The 20,845-nt window shown below is 38.7% G+C and overlaps 1 protein-coding gene across 1 annotated transcript in view; it reads right to left on the bottom strand.

Annotated features, from left to right (window-relative positions):
• Positions 1 to 20,845, bottom strand: part of FOXO1 (forkhead box O1) — a 42,102-nt gene that overhangs the window by 9,169 nt on the left and 12,088 nt on the right. The gene's annotated exons all lie outside the window — the stretch shown is intronic.

Below are 20,845 nucleotides of genomic sequence, written 5' to 3' on the forward strand. Positions count from 1 at the left end.
GACACTTTACCATATGAAACAATGATGGTATTTTGTCATCGCAATGTGGCCCAAGTCTTTACATTTGTGTAAGAAATTGAACTTTGAATGCCAAGTGCTCTTTCTAATCAGGAGTACATAAGCAGTATAGTTTCAGAAGTCAGTCAGATGTGTTTCTAATATAAAGTTTTTTAATCCTATGGTAAAAAAAAAAAAAAAAAAAAGGACACCCAAAATTTTGTCAGTAAAAAACTTAGCCATGTATAAATGCTTCAATGACAAGATTATCAAATCTACATCCCTAAACATATCAGCTAGAAAGATAAATATACAGAATAACCATTGTTTTGTATCCATTCAAGATTATCTGCGCCATTCTGGGTAGACACAAAGGAGCAGATAAAATTCAACACAATGCGCTTCCGGAACAGTCCGTGGCGACCAACTTTTTACGGAAATTTCCGCTCATTTTTACTCACGTCTCAAAAGGTGCACAAACAAATGAGCAGCAATTTCCTACCGTACTAGCCGGCAATAGGCGCATCTGAACATCGAGGTGATGGTCAGAGACACCTTGCGCCTAACTGATACTGCTCCAAAGTATATTAAACTCGTACATGTCCTACAGTTTTGCAAAAGCCAACAATCACAGTCTATGTAAAAGCTCAGCTGCACTATACACGTATTAAAGACATAGGATTCCTTCAAATTCTCTTGCAAAACCCACACAATCTTGTACTGCCGGCTATCCCACGTTTTAAGCCTTCTTTAGATTAGACATTGGTCTGTGAATCTAATCTCATGTGATTTAGAGCCAATGGGGGACACCTGTTGAAAGCTGGTAGATGTCTTACGGTTTGGTAATGTCACAAAGTTTCTCAGTATGTTACACATTAATACTCATGACCTATATAGACAAAGAATGCATGTCACTGCATGCAGGCATGTCAAATTAGGATTTTAGAAGACATGCAAGTGGCAACAGGTCCACGTTAATATTAATAATCAAACATTGTAATAAACTGCATAATAAAAATGGGGAGACATTTGTAGCGGTCTTTTCATAACGCATCAACATCTTTCTGACGATAATTTGAGTTTGTCCAACAAAGCTAATTTTGGAGAGAGATATCAAAGACATTGGCCATCTCCATTTTCCAGCATTCCCTGAATATCAGTGTGGATTTTGATTGGGACTGAATGTTGGTTTGAACCCTTAGACAGAACATTGTCAAGGCAGAGTGGTTGAAAATGGTAAATGTGCCCAATAAAATCACACCATGTGTGGGCAGCTTTACAAACCCACTGCAGTGTTCCATAAAAAGAATGCTTGTAGATTTCTTACTCATCAAAAATATCCCAACACAAAAACTACTACAACAAGACATCTAGGGTCACGCACAGATATTTAGACCGCAGCCAACAAATATAAAAATATTTAGAGGGGGGAGAAAAAAAAAAAAAAAAAAAAAAAAAAAGATTTCCTAACAGGAAAACGTCTGCTTGGCTCGTTATACAAAATCCTGTTTTTACACACAGCCAGCAAGCTACGACAAAAATAACAGTGATTTACTTGATTTAGAGTGCATTCATACTGGCAAGTCCTGCACAAAAAGTACTTTGTTTATAAGTGATCTTTACAATAACAATTTGTATATATCAGAAGGGCCATGTAGATATTGTGCACAATAATACAGTCATTTTATCCACAAGGGTCATTTATGTAACAGACTTCTCTACCCATTTGTGAGCATCTTGTAGTGCCTTTATCTTTACAGTTCAGAATGGTCTCCATGGAAAACCAGTTACAATGCAGAAGGTCAAGTACATGCGCCTGGTCTGATTGTAATAACCCCAACGGTCTTGTTGACTAAGTGCATGGATTCACTTTAATTGTACTATTACCACTAGGTAAGAGGAGTATGCCAACATGTCACTTTTGTAGTAGTGCACAGATGCCAACATTTCTACAGCTGTCCATGGAGAAGGCTTGGTCAAATGCTTTCTATTAATTGCAGTGACACCTGCTGGCCAAACAAAAGTACTGTACAAAACAAAAAATTACTATGAACTGCTTTTAATTAAATACGTTGCAAAGTGTAATTACATTTACTTTTATATTTGATACATGTGTAGACTGTATATCTAAAAGGTAATACATGGGCACTCACTGATGTCTAAATATAATATAATGAATATATACACAAAATTCAAATGAAAAATGTTACCGAGAAGACTTTAATCTGCCACAACAGGTTTAAAAGGCAACATTTTTGACATTCTAAGTAGCTGATCTGACTACTGGTATTTAGGTATGAACTGGCTGCTGAGATGTTGGTGACCTTTAGCCAATGGGTGTATAAATGCTATGCACAATAAAAGCAACATATACTTAGCGAGTTTGTTTGAAAAATAAAATATGAAACAAAAAATGATTTTAATAAAAATACAAACAAAAATCTCCAACCAGTCATTTAGAAGAGGCTATGCCAATGTACGCAATCATTTAACAGAAGAAATTATACATAAAGCTTACTCTTAAAGAGTAAGCCTTGTTAATGGCCATCAAAACCACAAATCTGGTTGCAGGGGCAACTTGCAGAGAGTAGGCAGTGACATGTCAGTTTGCCAACAAAATGACTGTCTGCAATAAACCCTTCAATAGGTGGAACATTTTCTGATTCACTAGACCAGAAACCATTTATATATCAAGGAAACCAGGCCTAGAAATGTCTAGTTTATCTATTTGGCTTTAACTTCTTACACTCCTGCTAATGCTAAACAGGCAGCAACTTTATTCCCTTAATAAAATAAAGATTCCCTGTATTTAGTATATAAATGCACTGGCCATGTGGCCCCAGGTTATATTGTAGTGAGAATAGTACCCTGCATGGAGCAATTATGTAGTTCTAGAGGTCTTGATAGGAATGATGCGAGAATTAGAACACTATGAAAGAGCAGATACAATTAAACATTTTCTACATCAGAGCTTATGTGGGATTTCAAGCTGGAGTCCACTGTACGCCCTAAAGACCTGCGTCACCAGTGGGACAGCACTGTACTTCTGCACTAAACATTAGTTAAATGACGTTGCCACCAAATGAAAAGTAGCGGTAGCCTACTAGTCAGTGTGCCTCTGGGGCTCTGTATAAGCAGCAGCAGAAATAAAATGAGCATACATAAAGATCATCATTTATTTATATAGCGCCAACATATTCCGTAGCGCTTTGCAATTGGGAATACAAAGCAAAACACATATTTAGGCCAGGATTAAAAGTAAAGAACACCCCCATGACCAAGTTCCAAAGGGGTTAAAAGTCTATCAAACTAAATGTTTCAGTGAAGAGAGCTGATCCAAACCCAGTTTTTCTTCCCTCACTCGCATGCTGTGAAAGTCTGAGAAAGACAATAACTACTGTATATAATCTCACACAAACACAAATTTGAAATCACAAAAAAGTAGACTATGGGATTTTTAGTAACTGCAACCTCATCAATTATAATATGGCTATAACGTGGGTAATCAACGTTACCCTCATAGTATAAAGAAATAAATAAATGACATCTTGCCTTAAACTAAAAGCAAAATCTAATATATTGAAATGGAGTTTGTATAATGGTAGAATCTGATAAAATGACTTTGACCGAGAGCATAATTTTGCGAAGTAGACAAACAGTCTCTAAGAGACCACCAGTTTCACCTTTACTACACTTCAAACACAGATGCCTGCACCACCTACACATTATCTATACACTGTACATCCTCTACTCTGGGAAATATGCAACCAGAAGTAAACATGTCCCTGCACAGTCTGTCACACACAAAAAGCAGAACAGATCTGATGTCCTTGGATTGTCAGGTGGCCTTTGCTTTGTAGTGGTTTCAGAAGAGCTTTTGTGTTTACCTGCAGGGAAGTTATTTTAATGAAATGAGAAAAAAAAAAAGTAACTTATTTAAAGCACCGAGATAGGTTAATAGTGTGAGAAATCGTCTGAACCTAATCTCAAACTTTTTTGTACATTACAGTCATAGTCGTGCAGGAAATTCCTCTGTCACAGGAAGCTGCATATGTCTTCAGAGGGCAGTGGAGATGAGACACGAGTATTAAAGAACCCACAAACGTACACCAGTGTGTTGCCGATATCCCCAAAACCTACAGAAACAAGTGCATCTCACCAAGTGAAGCCAAAACACACCAAAAAAAACTAGGTGGATCTGTAGCAAAACTTCATGGATCAACACCAGATTTCACACCACAGTCCTCTCAGGCAGAGGGGTATGACTAAAAAGGGAAATATTCAGATTTAGCTGCATGTGCTGAACAAAACATATGGCCGAGATAAAACAGCCACACACCACTGGCATATCACTCAACACAGTCTCATTATGTACCATCTCTTCAGTGGTCTTAGAGTGTGGCAGCAATAACTAGACGGAGCAGACTACTTGCTCCAGATTGGACTACGCAGTAAGCGGCAGATTGAATAAGAAACCACAATAAATATAACCACATCAGTGAAACCCTGTGAAGAGGTACCAGAGCTTAGACTAAAACCTTCACTGGTATTACAGCAGCACCATGAATATCAGACTAAAACAACTCATATCAAACATCAGTATTACAGTAAGGTACAGAGTGTGTTCTTCTCTGACGTAACCACTCACTGAGCCAGACCCCAAGCACTGCCATATCCACTTACATAACCAGTGTCCGTATCCTAATCTGGGACCAGGATTTGTTATGTTTAATTTTTAATTGACAGAGGTTAGAAGCAAAAAAAAAAAAAAACAACACACACTCAGGTATTACAGCTTTTCATCATCAGGCTGTGCTTACACTGCTCTATCACCATCTCAGAATTTCCAGTTGTAAAATGCGCCAGTTTTACTAGTTAACATAAGCAGTCACCGAATCATAGTGAGAGGTTGTTCTAACTATGAGCATGGACTGGGGCAACATGACTGAAGTGCCTCAGAATAAGGACAGTGACAAATCGGTGAAAGGACGGCTTTGTATTGTGTGGTACAGAAGTGTTGTATGTACGTGTGTAAATGAGATGTAGTGTTTGTGGCTGTATAATAAATAGGAGGGGGATATAGTGTAATGTCTGTGAACTGTAGTGATATTATATCAGCATAGAAGGGGCACACATTGTGAGGGGATTTAGTGACGTGTTGCGTGTGCTCATGTAAACAGTGGAGATCAGGGGTAGGGAGAGTTAATAAGTGATTTGAGTGTAGGATATTAGTGAAAAAACAGATTAAACTTAGTCTAACGATTTTATTGCAAGTGATGAGGCTACAACTTAATGTGTGGGACTTGGTGGTTGGTGTAGGAACACCAATTTACACAGCAGGGCATATAGGTTAATACTTGCACTTTACAGTTATGTGTAAGTATATTACTATTAGTAGAAAGAGTGGGGGGCAGCGTAATGTATGGGATTTAGTGGTGTGTGTGTATCTTAGTGTAAAGGCGACACCAAGAGCACTTACGTATACTACTAAACTCCACTATGCACAACAATGTCTATAATAATGCAATTAATCTGGCCACATGTTACTAATTACTTATTCATTCTGATAGGTTTATTAAATGTCAGCCTGTGCATACAGAGTGTTTAAAAGGACACCGTGAACACATTTTCTGAGCGATTTCAACAAGATTATTACAGTACAGACGCAATAACTTATTGAACCTCACGAGGGCCTATTAATGTGTAGAATTTATGGTTGTAGGTAGTGGAGACGAAGTGTGTGGGGTTAGTGGAGGAGAGCAGACTTGGTTTTGAGTGTTAATGTAAGGAGTGGAGGATAGAATTGATAAAGGTGCTAGTGTAGGTGACCGTGAACTTATCTACATATGATGTACGTGTACTGGACAGTGCTGTATGTTTATAGACATGTTCATACCTTGCCACAGGCTTCTGCAAACCGTCTCACACTAACTTAGCTATGAACGCAGCTCACCAACTACACTGGGCCTGTTATACAGTAACACAGCTATACAGACATTGGAATAAGAGTAACTCACGTGGTGGTAAAGTCATACAGACAACATTCCATAGGAGAGTATGCATTTACCAAACCACTCAAATACTAGTGTACCAATACACAGGCTGGTAAATTAGGGATCAGTACATTATACACCCACAGTGACACTGCACAGATCTCCATGTGTGCGCTATTCTGACACATGAAACAGAGGCTTATCAGACACCTGTCCCACATCAGCTCTAGAAGCAGTGTCTGCCCAAGCCTGTTACTGTGCATCCGTCCGGAGTGATGTCACGAAGTCATGTCAGTACCCGTGAGTTATTAGCGCCACAACAGCCTCCGTTTACCTAAGCCTGAAGTCAAACCTCACACACACACACTAAACACTGGCACTGTGTATATACCGACTAGCGCTAAACTCAAGTTACCCACAATTCATGTGTTTGTAACTAACCATTATTCCAGCATAGTCAGCTGCTCTCTTCAATGCCATGGTCCTTATAAGAGGCCACTGAATAAACATGGGCAGTGGTACAAATGCTTCTGGGTGTCCTTTCATTGCTACAGAGGTATTGTACACTTGCTGCAGCAGGCGGCAGTTGTAACGCAGTAGAAGCAGGATTGTAGGTGTAGGGTTCTCACGGGGTAGTGCTCCTGATGGAGATTCCATGCTGGAGCTCTCCCGGGAGGAGGAGCATGCATACATACATACATACACTAGAGTGGTACGTGAAAGGGGAGTAGGCTACATGGGATCCTGCTTCCCAAAACTGATATTACTGTATTGGACGAGGTGTGCTGTGTGGCATTTATACAGTGCAATGACAGGGCTACACGGCATCATTCCCTGCCCGTGCGTCTCCAGACTGGTGCTATGCCTTTTGTCTGCGTCCCATAAGTCTCACTTGTTATTTTTCGCAAACCTGAATATAGATTAGAATAATATTGTAAACACATTTCAAGATATGATTGTTCTTCAAGGACATCTTTAGAACATGATTGCCTTGCCATATTTGAAGCTTTCCTTGAAGGTTGAGTATGGGACAATATGATGGGAGCAAAGCATATGATGTACAGTGCCAGGGGAGGGCTGGCAATTTTTTGCCCAGGGGGGCAAAACTCCACTCAGCAGCCTATTGGGAACATTGTAAAAGGAAAAAAAAAAATATCTAAAAATATCTATATATAGATGCGCTTGTGAAATTTAGTGCACAGAAAATTGTGGTAACCCATAGCAACTAGATTGTCATGGTCATTTTTTCTAGATCCGTTTAGGAATTGAAAAGTAAAACATCTGCGGTGGCTCAGTGGTCATCACTTCTGCCTCATCACTGGGGTCATGAGTTTGATTCCCGACCATGGCCTTATCTGTGTGGAGTTTGTAGGTTCTCTCTGTGTTTGCTAATAGGTTAATTGGCTTCTATCAAATAGACGTGTGTGTGTGTGTGTGTGTGATATATATACACACACACACACACACACCCCAATGGGCCAGGGACTAGCGCGAGCAGTTATGTGTTTCAGCACCTCCTATACAACATATATGCTGCTGCTAAAAGCAGTGCCTGAGGTATGACCAGACAGAATAAACCCATTTATAAAAATACATCTGCAGGTGTAGAAGGCAGTTATAAACAGGAACAAAAACTTCTGTCTGACAAGGAAGTGATATCCCTTAGGACCTTATAGAGACACACATATATGCATAATCTACTTGTATATATACACATACACTTCAGAGAGATCCTATCACTGAAAATAAATAATATAACACTCAGTGATAGATCACGGCTGCTGTTCCTGTTTGTAAATCCTCAACCAACAGAGGTTGGTCTGAAGGATTAACTACAAAACTCAAGAGGAGAATGCTAATCTCTACACTGATAATCCCAGTAGTAGATAGGTGGTTTATCACGTGTACTTGGTCTGCAGCTATGTTTAGATAGGTGGTGGGCATCAAAGTAACATCCACATGAATGCCAGGACCCAGGTTTACCAGAACACTGACCAGAGTATCACACCGCACCAGACAGCTTACTTTCGTCCCATAGTGCATCCTGGTGCCATCTCTTCCCGGCACCCTAATATACACCATTAGCTTTGCCCTTTTGTGGTTTGTGTAGAAAAAAAATAAAATATTTTTATTTATTCAATTTCCTAACTTACAAAATTAAAAAAATAAAATAAAAAAAAAACAATTTCATTGTTTTTGTTGAAACACTGGACACGTTTTCCTGTTAAAGCATTGCAAAACTGTTCCAGCACAAAGTCCAGTCAAACACATTAATACGTAGCACAGCTTATTTTTACGCATCCAAAAAAACAAAACAGTGAACAGGGCCAACAAATGACTTTGGATAGGAGTCAATCTGATGTGTGCGACACAGAAAAATAAAGAGAGTTATATTTTGTCTGCTGCCCAAGCACACTGCATGACACAAGGGCCATCAGGGGTGGCAATAACAAAACATGTCAGGTTAAAGACAACATCTCCAAAATAGTTTTATTTGGTATAAGAACATCTGTGAGAGACACAGAACAGCCTTTACATTACATAACCTGTACTACTCTATATGGCAGCACCACGTTAGTGTGATCTGCACCGGTTATAGCTTTACACTGGCCACACGCATTTGACTTCATTTACACCAAATTGATGTGGAATCGCCACGTGTGGGACTCTAGCAACATAATGCCAGAGAACGATTGAATGTATGCAGTCATTGTTAAAACACACTAAGCGGGTCCCTTGAACATGTATGTGGACAGCAATGCAAACAGTCACCATCGGGGCTCACAGGGTAGGTAAATAAAAGAAGCCGTCTGTGGACAACTATAAAGAAATATGTAAAAAAAAAAAAAATCACTTACTCGAATCACTTGCCATACATTGTACTTATGATACAGGCACCACTTTAACTCACCGGTACAGCCGTGTTTCCCCATAAACAGCAGCTAGACAACCAGGAAAGTGCCTGAGTGACCGAAGAAGGATCCAAAAGCAGCCGAAAATGGGCAAAAAATCTGAAGCAGTTTTCAAATCTCCATTAACTGGAAAAACTGGAGAGGATCCATCTATTCTGTTTGGAATGCTCAGAGCACCGATCTATAGTCACATTCTGACCTATCACATTATGGTACATCTGGGAGCATATGGCCTAATTCTGTTCCACGGTAGCTGAATTAAAGCACAGTACACTAATTGGTATACGGAAACGTCAATGTTACTGTGAGTTTGTACCAGATGGGCATGTGTTCTGGATAGCTAATTAAAATCTAAGCTTGTACTGTAGAGTGTGATTAAATACTGGTAGTAATTATTTACAGATGAGGAAAATTAAGTGTTGCGAGAGAACCTATACTCCCCAGTTACCTGTACACCTGTTTCTAGAAAGATTTCCCTGCATGTGGATGAGCAGTTCACTGTGCAGTACAATAAAAAAAGAGAAGACTACCCACCACATGTTAGCTCTTGCTTGCCATATAGCATCAGAACCTGGAGGAGGCTGACTCACGGCCATGTAGTCACAATTCCATAAATAGGACAAGTGATCTGTTTTCATGCTACAAGTAGCAGCAGACACCCACTTAACCCCCACTTATGTCCAACTAGCCATTTGATTGGTGGAAATAAGACAACACACATTTACCCATGTACATTGGACACAGGAAATGGATAGAAATTCTACAATCTAGCATTCACAGACTAAGCATGATGTATAGTCAACAAAGGAATTCCCGGTTTTCTATCATTTGCTTCCTGTTAGTATGAAAACCAGAGCAACACTTTGAAGTTTCATCCTGAGCAATCTTTGTCCTAAGGGTACAAAGAATGTGGCCTGTTGGTGGTATTATGATTTAAACAAAGCATGACAGATAAGCAAGCCCTGTTCACATGGATCGGGCCTTGCAGTACTTCAAAAAGAGGTCATCACTGTTCAGGCTTAGTGACTTAGTGTGGTTTGTGTATGAATTAAGAGTCCAGCTTCATAGTTTCTATGCACAAAAAAAAGATGGTCATCTCTGTCTCCCAATCTAACCCTCATTTTCTTCATTAAAGAAATCAATACAGCTTTCAGGACTTGGATAAAGCCAAAACTTTATACTCAACACGTGGTCCAGCTGTGAGGAAAGTGGCCTAAGAGGACACAGGAGACACCAGTACAGTACATTGTCTCATTTAGAAGGGCTTATTCTTAACACAATATACAGAAAGCCGTTCAGGGTTATGGTTGCTACTAGGTTATACCCATGATGTACAGCTGAAGGTTGAAAGGAAGGAAATTAGATGATGATATGATTGGCCTCTACCTCCAATGGGACCCTCAAAAGCAGGATATTTTCCGATAACAAAGAGGGTCAGCACAGTTTACTGCTGTTTTCTTACTGTGCTGCCAACCCATTTTTTCCACAAGGAAAATATATGGAAAGGTGTTTGTATTGTTGAAGAGGTGCAGTAACATGCAGGATGTAACCTATACTAAAAAACAAAATCTAAAACATTAACTACTTCTAAAAAGGGAAATGCAGTTTCCTGGCCAGCAGACGTTCAGCAAAGGACATGTGTTATCAGAGAAAGATGAGAACGCTAGCACCCAGATTGCAATCACGTAAACCCATGTGACTGGCAAAGCTGCCCACAGCTACCAATTCCTGGCACAAGTAACTTGAAGAGAACAATTCAAAGTACTAGTCTAGGGGACAGCAAAGGATTTTAAAAATATATATTATGGGGGGGGGGGGGGGGTGCAATTGTTATGAATCCTTGCAGTATCCTTTTCTATAGAAGAAATCTTCTGTATATTCCCTAGAAGTAAATAAACCCTTTCTGAAATAATGAACAGCAGGTGTAGATGTAGTATATTCCCTTCTATGTGTCTTTACACAATGGTTTGAAAAGAGGCAGCTGCAGATGCCTTTAAACAAGATAAAATAAATATTTTCCTCTATTTACAAGCAGGTATAAAGCCATTTTCTACACCCACACGAAGAGGCCTTGTCCTGAGTTAGCCTTATGTACTTGTTGTACTTTGATCACACTTCAATTAGAATATTACCTAGTAAAACTGAAAGTAATTAATCGTCACTGCTGTCTGAGGATCTTAACTTGACAAACAGCTAGGCAGCTCTCGCCACACCTCGTTTTAATGGTACTTAACATATCAAGTTAATGTGTCACAGCCTCAGAGATTCATAGCAGTCATAAAAGAACATTGTTCACAGCTAAACACAAGCAAATGCTAACACGCAACGGACTCCTATTGAATGCCCAGGATTTTATTTGCTGTTACAAATGCCGGTATGCCGGAGACCTCCAACTTTTTCGGTTTCAGATTAGCCCTGCTAAATGTTTTTGATCCCAAAGATCGAGAGCGAAAAACAGACTTGCTTTACACATGGTCAGAGGTCAGGAATTTCTTGCCAGGTTTCAATAAACAACACAGTCCCTGCTGTATGTGTTATACTTGGAACAGAACTCTGCACTGACCTACATGTCAAAAAAACCTACCAGCCATTGACCCTTGACGTAGCAGTACGGACAGCGTGCTTTTCCCAAGGCCATTTAAAAAAGGTACAAATGCAGAAAAATAGAAAGAAAAAAAAAAAAAGTGTGTGTACTATTTTAGTTGACTGCTTATGAGTATAGATTATTATTTCATAAGCAACAAGAGAGAGCAAATCTCAAAAAAAAAATGGTTGCCTGCATGATGGCTAGATAACAGGAATGGAGAGATCCTGGGGATCAGGTAGCCAAAGAGCCTAAAAATATACTGCTGGTGCCCAGTTAGGAGCCATTTCTGCTGATATAAAGAGGTGTGGAATGTGTGGATCTGGGCTGACCAGAGATTTGTACAGTGGGATATACTTTATATACCATCTGTGTATATCATCATTCAAACAAACGCAAACACGGTCAACCATTTATCAGGCCCCAAACCCTAAATCAGGAACATCCTGGTGTAATCTATGTAATCCAGAACATATGGATCCGGATACCTTTGCACCCCACCAACCCAAGCCCCCATGTGTAAACTACACTATAAACCGCATAGTACAGACTAATACCTCCCACACTACAAGCATCAGCACAGACAACCCCCTTGTCAGCTGGGCACACTGCTGGACCTCGCTGATCAGGACATTGTTCCAGAATTTGGATACCATGTATTATTGTGCAATTTAAATATTCCCTTTTGATAAGTAAAGGCCAGAGAATGACTAATTACAGAGAATCATATTTGAGTATAAGGGATAAAAAATATGTGTTGTGTGGTTGGTCAATAATGAAATATAGGGACATTTAAAATTTTTGCCTGGAAAGTAGGGACAGTTGGAAACTATGAACCTGCAGTTTTCTGGTCTCAAACATCCTTACTGCATGCAAGTAGACACAGGAGTGAAGCCGTCAGTTTCTGCCTTAGAAAAAGGTCAGCTCCCATGGTAACCAGACAGAATCTGTATGTGTTTCAACATTATTCACCAGCCAAAAAGTGTCTCTGGACCTGTCAGATGGGAAATTATGTTCTACAGACACAGGACATGGGATGCAATTAAAGATACATACAAGAGAAGCAGCAGACATATCTTTATCAAAGAAAAGGACATTCTGAAACTTCTTGGGAAGACCACTGACGTACCCATCCCACACAAACTTACCTAGGAATAAATATGTTTTCTGTGCAGAGTGTTAGGTCATCGTTATATAACCTGGTCCCTGTTTAGCATATTCACAATGACAAGCTCATCAAACTATATGCATGTGCAAAGCTGACATACTTAGTCATCTCCCATTAAATAGGAGCAGGCGAATATCCACACCCAAGGACTTCTTAAACTCTAATAACACAGCACCACACTGGATTTAATAAGCATTCAGAAGGTTACTAGAAAGCTTAACTGCCATTTAGAACGTATGTAATTAGAGCTTCTAAATGATAGATTTCAGCCTTCAAGAATATTACCCAAGGCCAGCTTTTTCAAGTGACACAACTATACAGATGTAAATATTTACTGCACAGCTAATGAAATGTGTCTATTACCACCACCACCTTAAATGTACATCTAAATTACTAGAGATCACGGCCAGCCAACTGAGCCAAGTAGCTTTTTTTGTTTGGTGTTTTTTTTTTAAATAAAAAAAGCCGACAACCTGTAATAAGCAGGTAATCCCCAGACCTGGCGTCCATGGTTTCTGCCCTAACCTGTTCCTTGTGATTAGGTTTTAAAACATCCCAGTGTCAGCAGGTTCATGGTGAGTCAGAGCTGAAATAATAAATGGTCCATTTTCCGTGCTAGCGGAGGAAATACATCACGGCTCATTGTGGATCGGTTGTAGGGCTGTTTTTACAGGAAGATGTAAAAATAACCAAGTCATTCTGCTTTCGTGCTCTTATTTTTTGATTAACAAAGCCCCCAGTGAAACCAATTTCATATAAAAAAAAAAAAAAATTAGGAACATGTTTTTAGTATATACTAAAAAACAACAATGCACGGCACATGAAAAACACCAAAGCGGCATAAACAGTTTGAAAGAAAAACGATTGAGGGTGCCAAAACATAATTTAATTGATCAGCACAGCCATGTAAACAACTGCTGCCTATTTTTGTAGCTGGTCTATTGTTATACAAGAAAGTCAAAATAAGTCTGCAACCTGATCCCAACATAATATTATTTCTGTATTTGACCTGTGCTGTTGTGCAGGTCAGCTTTATCATTTATGAGAGCAAATCAAGGTATGCGTGACAAAACAGGTACTGGGTTGACCAAGTTAAATTTAAAGGGTATTCTGCACCAGTTCATCATCATTTATTTATATAGCGCCACTAATTTCACAGCGCTGCACATAGAACTCACTCGCATCAGTTACTGCCCCCTTGGGGCTTACAGTCTAAATTCCCCAACACACACACACAGACCAAGAAAGACCAAGATCAATTTAATATCAGCCAATTAACCTACCAGTATGTTTTTGGAGTGTGGTAGGAAACTGGAGCACCCGGAGGAAACCCAGGCAAACACAGGGAGAATATACAAACGCCGCACAGATAAGACCATGATCAGGAATCAAACTCATGACCCCAGTGCTGTGAGGCAGAAGTTCTAACCACCAAGCCACCGTGATTACTTCATAAGAAATTAGATCTCTCCTCAGCATTGCTGTCAAGCATTAAAAAAACAAACCACAAAAAACTAAAAAAAAAAACCCCAAAAAAAAAACCACCCAACTGTTAAACCGCATTGGGGATCACTGTTCAGAGTTTTCCTGCTCTGCAAGTCTGTCTCACTCCTCAACGGGCTCCCCGTTTATGTTCTATACCAGTGTTGGCTAACCTGTGACACTCCAGGTGTTGTGAAACTACAAGTCCCATCATACCCTTCCAGCAATAAGCTGCTACATATTAGCAAAGCATTTTGGGATTTGTAGTTTAACACCACCTGGAGTGTCACAGGTTAGCCAACACTGTTCTATACCATTTCTCAAAGTGTTAAGAACACATGGTACAAAAACTTACAACCTCTGATTAAGTAGTGACTGTAGGGCCTTCAATGTATCAAATGCATTGCTCTTGTTAAGATCAGAATATACTACTTCTGTAACCATAGGCCTGCCACTATCTGTACATACTCTAATCAGTGTAATAGCAGGTTTCACAAGGATTGATAGTGAATACATGCCCCACAAGCATTTGTTTATCTTCTAATTAAACCATAAATTAGTAGGTTTTGTGCAAGTGGTTATCTATACTTAAGCTGGGTACACACTACAGGTTTTTCATCCATTATCGTGCCAATCACACAAACGACTTCTATCATCACCATTTATTTATATAGCGCCACTGATTCCGCAGCGCTGTACAGAGAGCTCACTCACATCATTCCCTGCCCCATTGGACTTCTATCCAATACTGCATTAATGTGAACGCTCCCACATTCCTGTTATCATACCAAAGGACATCATATCCTTTCATTTGATTTTATAAATCGAACTAAAAATCTCTATAAACTGTGGAACGATGTCGGGCAAATGTGGACGTGCGGCAGTGTAGGCGAATCTCCATGGAGGTTACAGAGCCACGATCATTCAGCCAATAGTTATGAGATGAAGAGCGCAGATCTGAAGGTAAATTGTGTACGCATGAATCGTCATGCTGATCGGGACTTTTAGTAATTGGTAAAATTGTTAAAGATATCGCATCGGGAGAAATTATCTGTAGTGTGTACTTAGCATTAGTTGGGTCCAAATGGGGACTAAAAATTCTAATGGAAAACAAGACTGTATATACAAAGTGTCAGTGAATACGAGCACATAATGGAAAGACTGTTTATAACAGGATCATGAAATACTAATGTGTGTGAAATTAATTGCTAGTCTTGGTTCAATTCTGTTTAGCTTGCTGTATAACGAATAACTTTGCAATTATAAAAAGCTTTAAATCCTCTCTGAGCAGACAGTAATTACTCATCTATATAGTTATTATCCAATTATAATTGGTACATTTGATCTTATAGTGTTGGCAGAAGCTACACTTAAGTTTAACTTTTTACCCTTTTTAAAAACGTACACACATTATGGAGCAGCGGCTGGCCAGACTCTAATGTACTGACAAGTGCACCCTTTGCAGATATCGTACACGTGTTGAGGAGACAATGCAATTTTTGTAAAAATCCGGCTGAGAGTTTTGAAGCACTTTCATGTACAATGTGCGGTGCCAAGAGCCCTCGTTATATGAAAGGAATCATTTTACACAACATGAAAACCACATTTTCCCAGTGGGTTGTAGACGTCATCATTAATATATGTAGGTGTGAGTGGTTATACAGCAGCAGAGGTGCTCAAACCCCGTCCTCAAGAGCTACAAACCGGTCATGTTTTCAGGATGTGTCTATAGAAACAGGTGGGATAAGTACAGGCCCAGAAAAATAGATTAAATCACCTGTGCATGAACTGTTGGGAGTCTGAGGACCTCTGCTCTAACCTATAGCCCTGCAGCATTTATTTTATTACAATACTCAGGCTGGTAATAGGTGCTTTTAAACATAGTTTGATACAGCAATAAAATCCAAAGTGAGCAATACTGAAGTTATCAAATGTAATAATGATACAAATCTCTCACGAATCACCAGATAAGATACATAAAATATTTATTAAACATTAAAGCAAAGTATAAATATACAATTTATAAACAGAACCATATAAAAATGGGTATTCAGCTACACAGTTAGTGAGGCCTCTGGGGAGTTCTAGGATCGGATTTCTTTCCATCAAGGAGTCAAAAATTGAAACTTAGACTTCTAAGAAAATGGTTGATACCAATCATTCTCTTCACTATGTCAGTGCTCACTACAGAGCATGGAAGAAAAGCATCCCTAAGTCAGTTAATGCGACTAAGACGCAACTGTTCTTCTGTGGACTTTGAACATCAGGCAGAAGAAATGATTGTTTCATTTAATAACAGGTTACCCTCTGGACCATTCACAGAAAATGTACAGTGAGGTTACGGAATTAGATAGGACCAATTTATGGTCAGTCAAACAAGAGAAGAATCAGACCAAGGGATATATTTGCAAAACTGCGAGTTTGAAAAAAGGAGATGTCTATAGCAACCAGATTCTAGTTATGATTTATTTAGTACAGTCTACAAAATGACAGCTAGAATCTGATTGGTTGCTGTAGGCAACATCTCCACTTTTTCAAACCTATGGTTTAGTAACTATACCCTCAAGACTGTTTACAGATATGGCCTTTAGTTCTAAGTTCAATAGTGCATCACATCAAAACAAAAGGATTATTGGTAGCCACTATCCTATCTTATGAACTCAGATTCCATCTTACAAACTTCTCCCAGAAAACACTGAAAGTTATTTTGAAAAAAAAAAAAAAAAAAAACACACACCTCACTGGCCCTGGTTTTCTTAAAAAAATAAACTAAACACACTAATCAGGTGCAACCTCTATCAAACAGGTTAGCCGAACCATTAAGTGGTATCTTTAGATGTGCAAAGGCAAACTGAATCACTTGCAAATAGATCACACATGGATTTAAAGAAATGGTTTCCACCCTTATAAATAAAAAATTCAATATATCAGATATTTTTTAATTGTAACATTTTGTGATATATCTGTTACAATGTACATGTGTCTCTCACCCACTCTCATTACATCCTCCCATTCCTGTTTACAGTACATCTTTCGAGCTGCACCCACTTTATTGAATTCCCTCCCTCACCCAATAAGACTTTCTTCTGGTCTACAAACCTTCAAGCATTCTCTGAAAACCCACAGGAAAGCTTATAATATTCCTCAACCACCTTCTTAGCCTCACTAGATTACCACCCGTTACACAATTCACACAGGACAACAACCCTCTGAGAAACATTGCTGTGTGACTGGATCATATAGCATACTAAAATCAGTTGTTTTGCTTTTGTAATCTGACTGGAACGAAATGCAATATGTAGACAGCATCATGTATCCAAGTCCTATTGTCCCATAGTTTGGGAGCAGGGACTTCTCACCTCTTTGTCCATTTTACCCAGTTTGTTTATTACGGTGTTTGTCCCCAATTGTACGAACTTTGCTGGAGCTATCAACATTTATATAATAACAAATTGTGTCAAAAGGAAGTAGTTTGGATGCACAAGATGAATGCCGCCTGTTCTGATGGTTTCAATGAAGCTTAATAACATCTTATAAGAGTGAGAATTGCAGGCCCTATAAAAATTTCATTTGGGTAGTTGTGTATCTAGATAGATAACTGCTTATTGGTGATCTATATTCTTTTTTTCTTTTCTATTTTCAGTTTTATCAATATTGACGTTATAATTTATAAGGGAATATATTTTTCTCACGGATCGCCAGCTGAATTGTTGAAACTAATTGATGAACTGATGAGTTCACCTGTATAAAAAGGTCTCAGGAGAGCATTGAGTCATTATACTTTTTCTTCTGAAGAAGTTATGGTGTAATGAAACGCGTTAGGAGTTCATATGGGTATCAAGATTCGGCCATGCAAGTTGAATTTGTATTAGATGCACTTTTTCCATCTGGAAGGACCACTTGCCAGCGATTTTCGAGAGTTTCTTATGAATTAAAGTACAAAAACACGGAGAGCATTTGAACCACTTTTTGGGGGGTATTCAATTGTTAGCGAGATCCCCGGACAACGAGCGCTCTAAAAATATTAGTGTTAATACGGTAATTACTCGCTGAATTTCATCTCGCAGCTCCCTGAACTGCGAGATGAAATTCAGAGAGTAAAATACCGTATTAACGGTATTTACGCGCATATTACCGTATTAACGCTAATATATTTTGAGCGCTCGTTTTTCCGGGAATCTCGCTAACAATTAAATAGCCCCCTTTAAACGCTGGTACGTCTGTGTCATTAACCGGCTATCCCACAGTATTATGGCATTCAAACTCCAGGGGGTAAATGTATCAAGCTAAGAGTTTTCCAGCGGGTTTGAAAAATGAAGATGTTGCCTATAGCAACCAGATTCTAGCTATCATTTTGTAGAATGTACTAAATAAATGATAGCTAGAACCTGTTTTTCACACACAGCTGTCATCGCTACCACGGGACGCATTTTGGGCGGCTGGATGCAGTTCAGTGCTATGGGTTATGACTAATTTAAGTGGACACAACAGTTAATTAACCACAATTTCTAACAAGCTTGGGATCATTTGTAATACCAACCATTTTCACTGGGATGTTAGTTGTTCCTATGCATCCCTCCCTACCATCCAACTCTGTGACATTCACATTTTATCATAACAGCAGGTTGATTCTAGACTCTACATTTATTTCATCTTATGGACAATTTTGTTTTGACAATTTGTTATTATGGGGCAGAATCAAATTATTTTTTTTTTAGAACAAACTTAATGCTCACTTTTGCTCGCATCTCTATGGGGTGGCAGCAAAGGTGAGCATTATTTCTGTAAATAATAGTAAAAAAAAAAAAAATCCGCACAAGGCGACTAACGGCCGTTCCGGAGGCACCTCGCACAAATTTTTGGGGAATTGAATCTACCCCTATTAGTCAGATGGAATTGTGCGTAGTAAACAGAATTTGTATTAAGCATAATTTTTCTTACTATTGTTTTATATTACAGATCTAATATTACACAGTTTACTTCTACCCATTTTTAGATGCTTTTATTTATAAATTGAATATTTATATTTCGCTTTGATGTTTAATAAATGTTTTATATATCTAATCTGGTGATCCGTGAGATGTTTGATTCAGTATTACATTTGATAGTTTCAGGATTGCTTACTTAAATTTTTAGAGCTGTATCAAACATTTTCCTGGTGGTATCCATCAGGGGGAATTACAGTCTCCCTTCTTACAGCTGCTTGATCTGTGTTTGCCATATTGATTACTACTTTCATTTCTGGGAACCATTATCAAAAGGTTTTATCTTCTTCTGTGGTTACTTTTAAACATGAAAACAAAATATTCCCATAACCGCAGGCTTCATTTCTATTTTCTAGGCCTTAATTCGGCCGCTTAACTCAGTATATAACCTGCTCACTTTCTTTGCACCATTTCTGGTTGTTACATTTTCTTTGTCTTGTACATCGTCACTTACTTTGGCCTTCAAGGCTCTTACTTTTTTGTATATATTGTGTGATGGCTATTACAAATAAAGTTCTCAAAAAAAATAAAATAATAATTGTTGGGAGCATTTTGTAACCTCTGTCCCTGACACTGTGTAAAAATCTGTTTGTCATGTTCAAAAAAAAAAAAAGAAACACCACAAGCAGATCAAAGCCACTAGGTGAAAGTGACCCAATGGACTTTAACACTACATTCATGTTTTCTTCGCTTGCGTATTTCTTGCAGTCTGCAGACACATGTTGAGGCAACCTAATGTGGCATAATTGTAACTTTGTAGCTGAACTGTGCCCTCAGAGAACCATTATTTATTAACCTGTCTTGGGAATGTATTTGCCTTTAATGTTTTAGTGTGCACAGATTTGTAAGTAAAGTTCTTATACTTCAAAAACATTTTTTTTTTTTTTTTTTTAAAAATGTGTTGAGTGCACATCATATTTATTTTTATATAGGGTCTTCCTTCTGTGTGGCTCGATATACTCATAGCCACCTATCCCTATTTTCCAACGACAGACCTAGTTAGTTATAAACATCTAGGCCAAAAAAAGTGCCCATATTTGAATATTGACTAATTGCACCGTATAAATACTTTTATCCTATACATTGTATGTACTTATTATGATCCACTCTTAAGGTTGAATAGTTACTGAAGTGGGTATTTAAAGGGCAGAACAATATATTGTAATGAAGATCAGGTAGCACAGCGCACTAGGGCATATAAAGGTCTGGTCGTGAGAAGTCGTCTGACTGTGCCTGAGCAGCAGCAACGTGTCCATGCGGACAACTATGTGCTCTAATAACAGGACTGTGTGCATACTGTAAATATCACAGGAAAAGTCTGACATTTGCAGCATTGCATGTGGTCAAAAGGTATCTGGATATTACAATTAAAAATAATCCTCAACTTAATAGTTCCTAAAACAGTCACACAAGTCACCAATGGAGAAATGTAAAGTACACATATTTTTACACAATCACAAAGGCTCCCTCTCCCTGTGTGCCCACAAGGTTCATAAACACATGAAGCTGGAAGCACACTTGGAGGTAAATGTATCAAGCTGAGAGTTTTCTGGGGGGGTTTGAAAAGTGGAGATGTTGCCTATAGCAACCAATCAGATTCTAGCTATCATTTTGTAGAATGTTCTTAATAAATGATAGCTAGAAAATGATTGGTTTTTCAAACCCGCTGAAAAACTCTCAGCTTGATACATTTACCCCTTGCTTGTTACACGAGAACATGCTGT

Source organism: Mixophyes fleayi, chromosome 2, assembly GCF_038048845.1.
Source record: "Mixophyes fleayi isolate aMixFle1 chromosome 2, aMixFle1.hap1, whole genome shotgun sequence".
Classification (NCBI taxonomy): Eukaryota; Metazoa; Chordata; class Amphibia; order Anura; family Limnodynastidae; genus Mixophyes; species Mixophyes fleayi.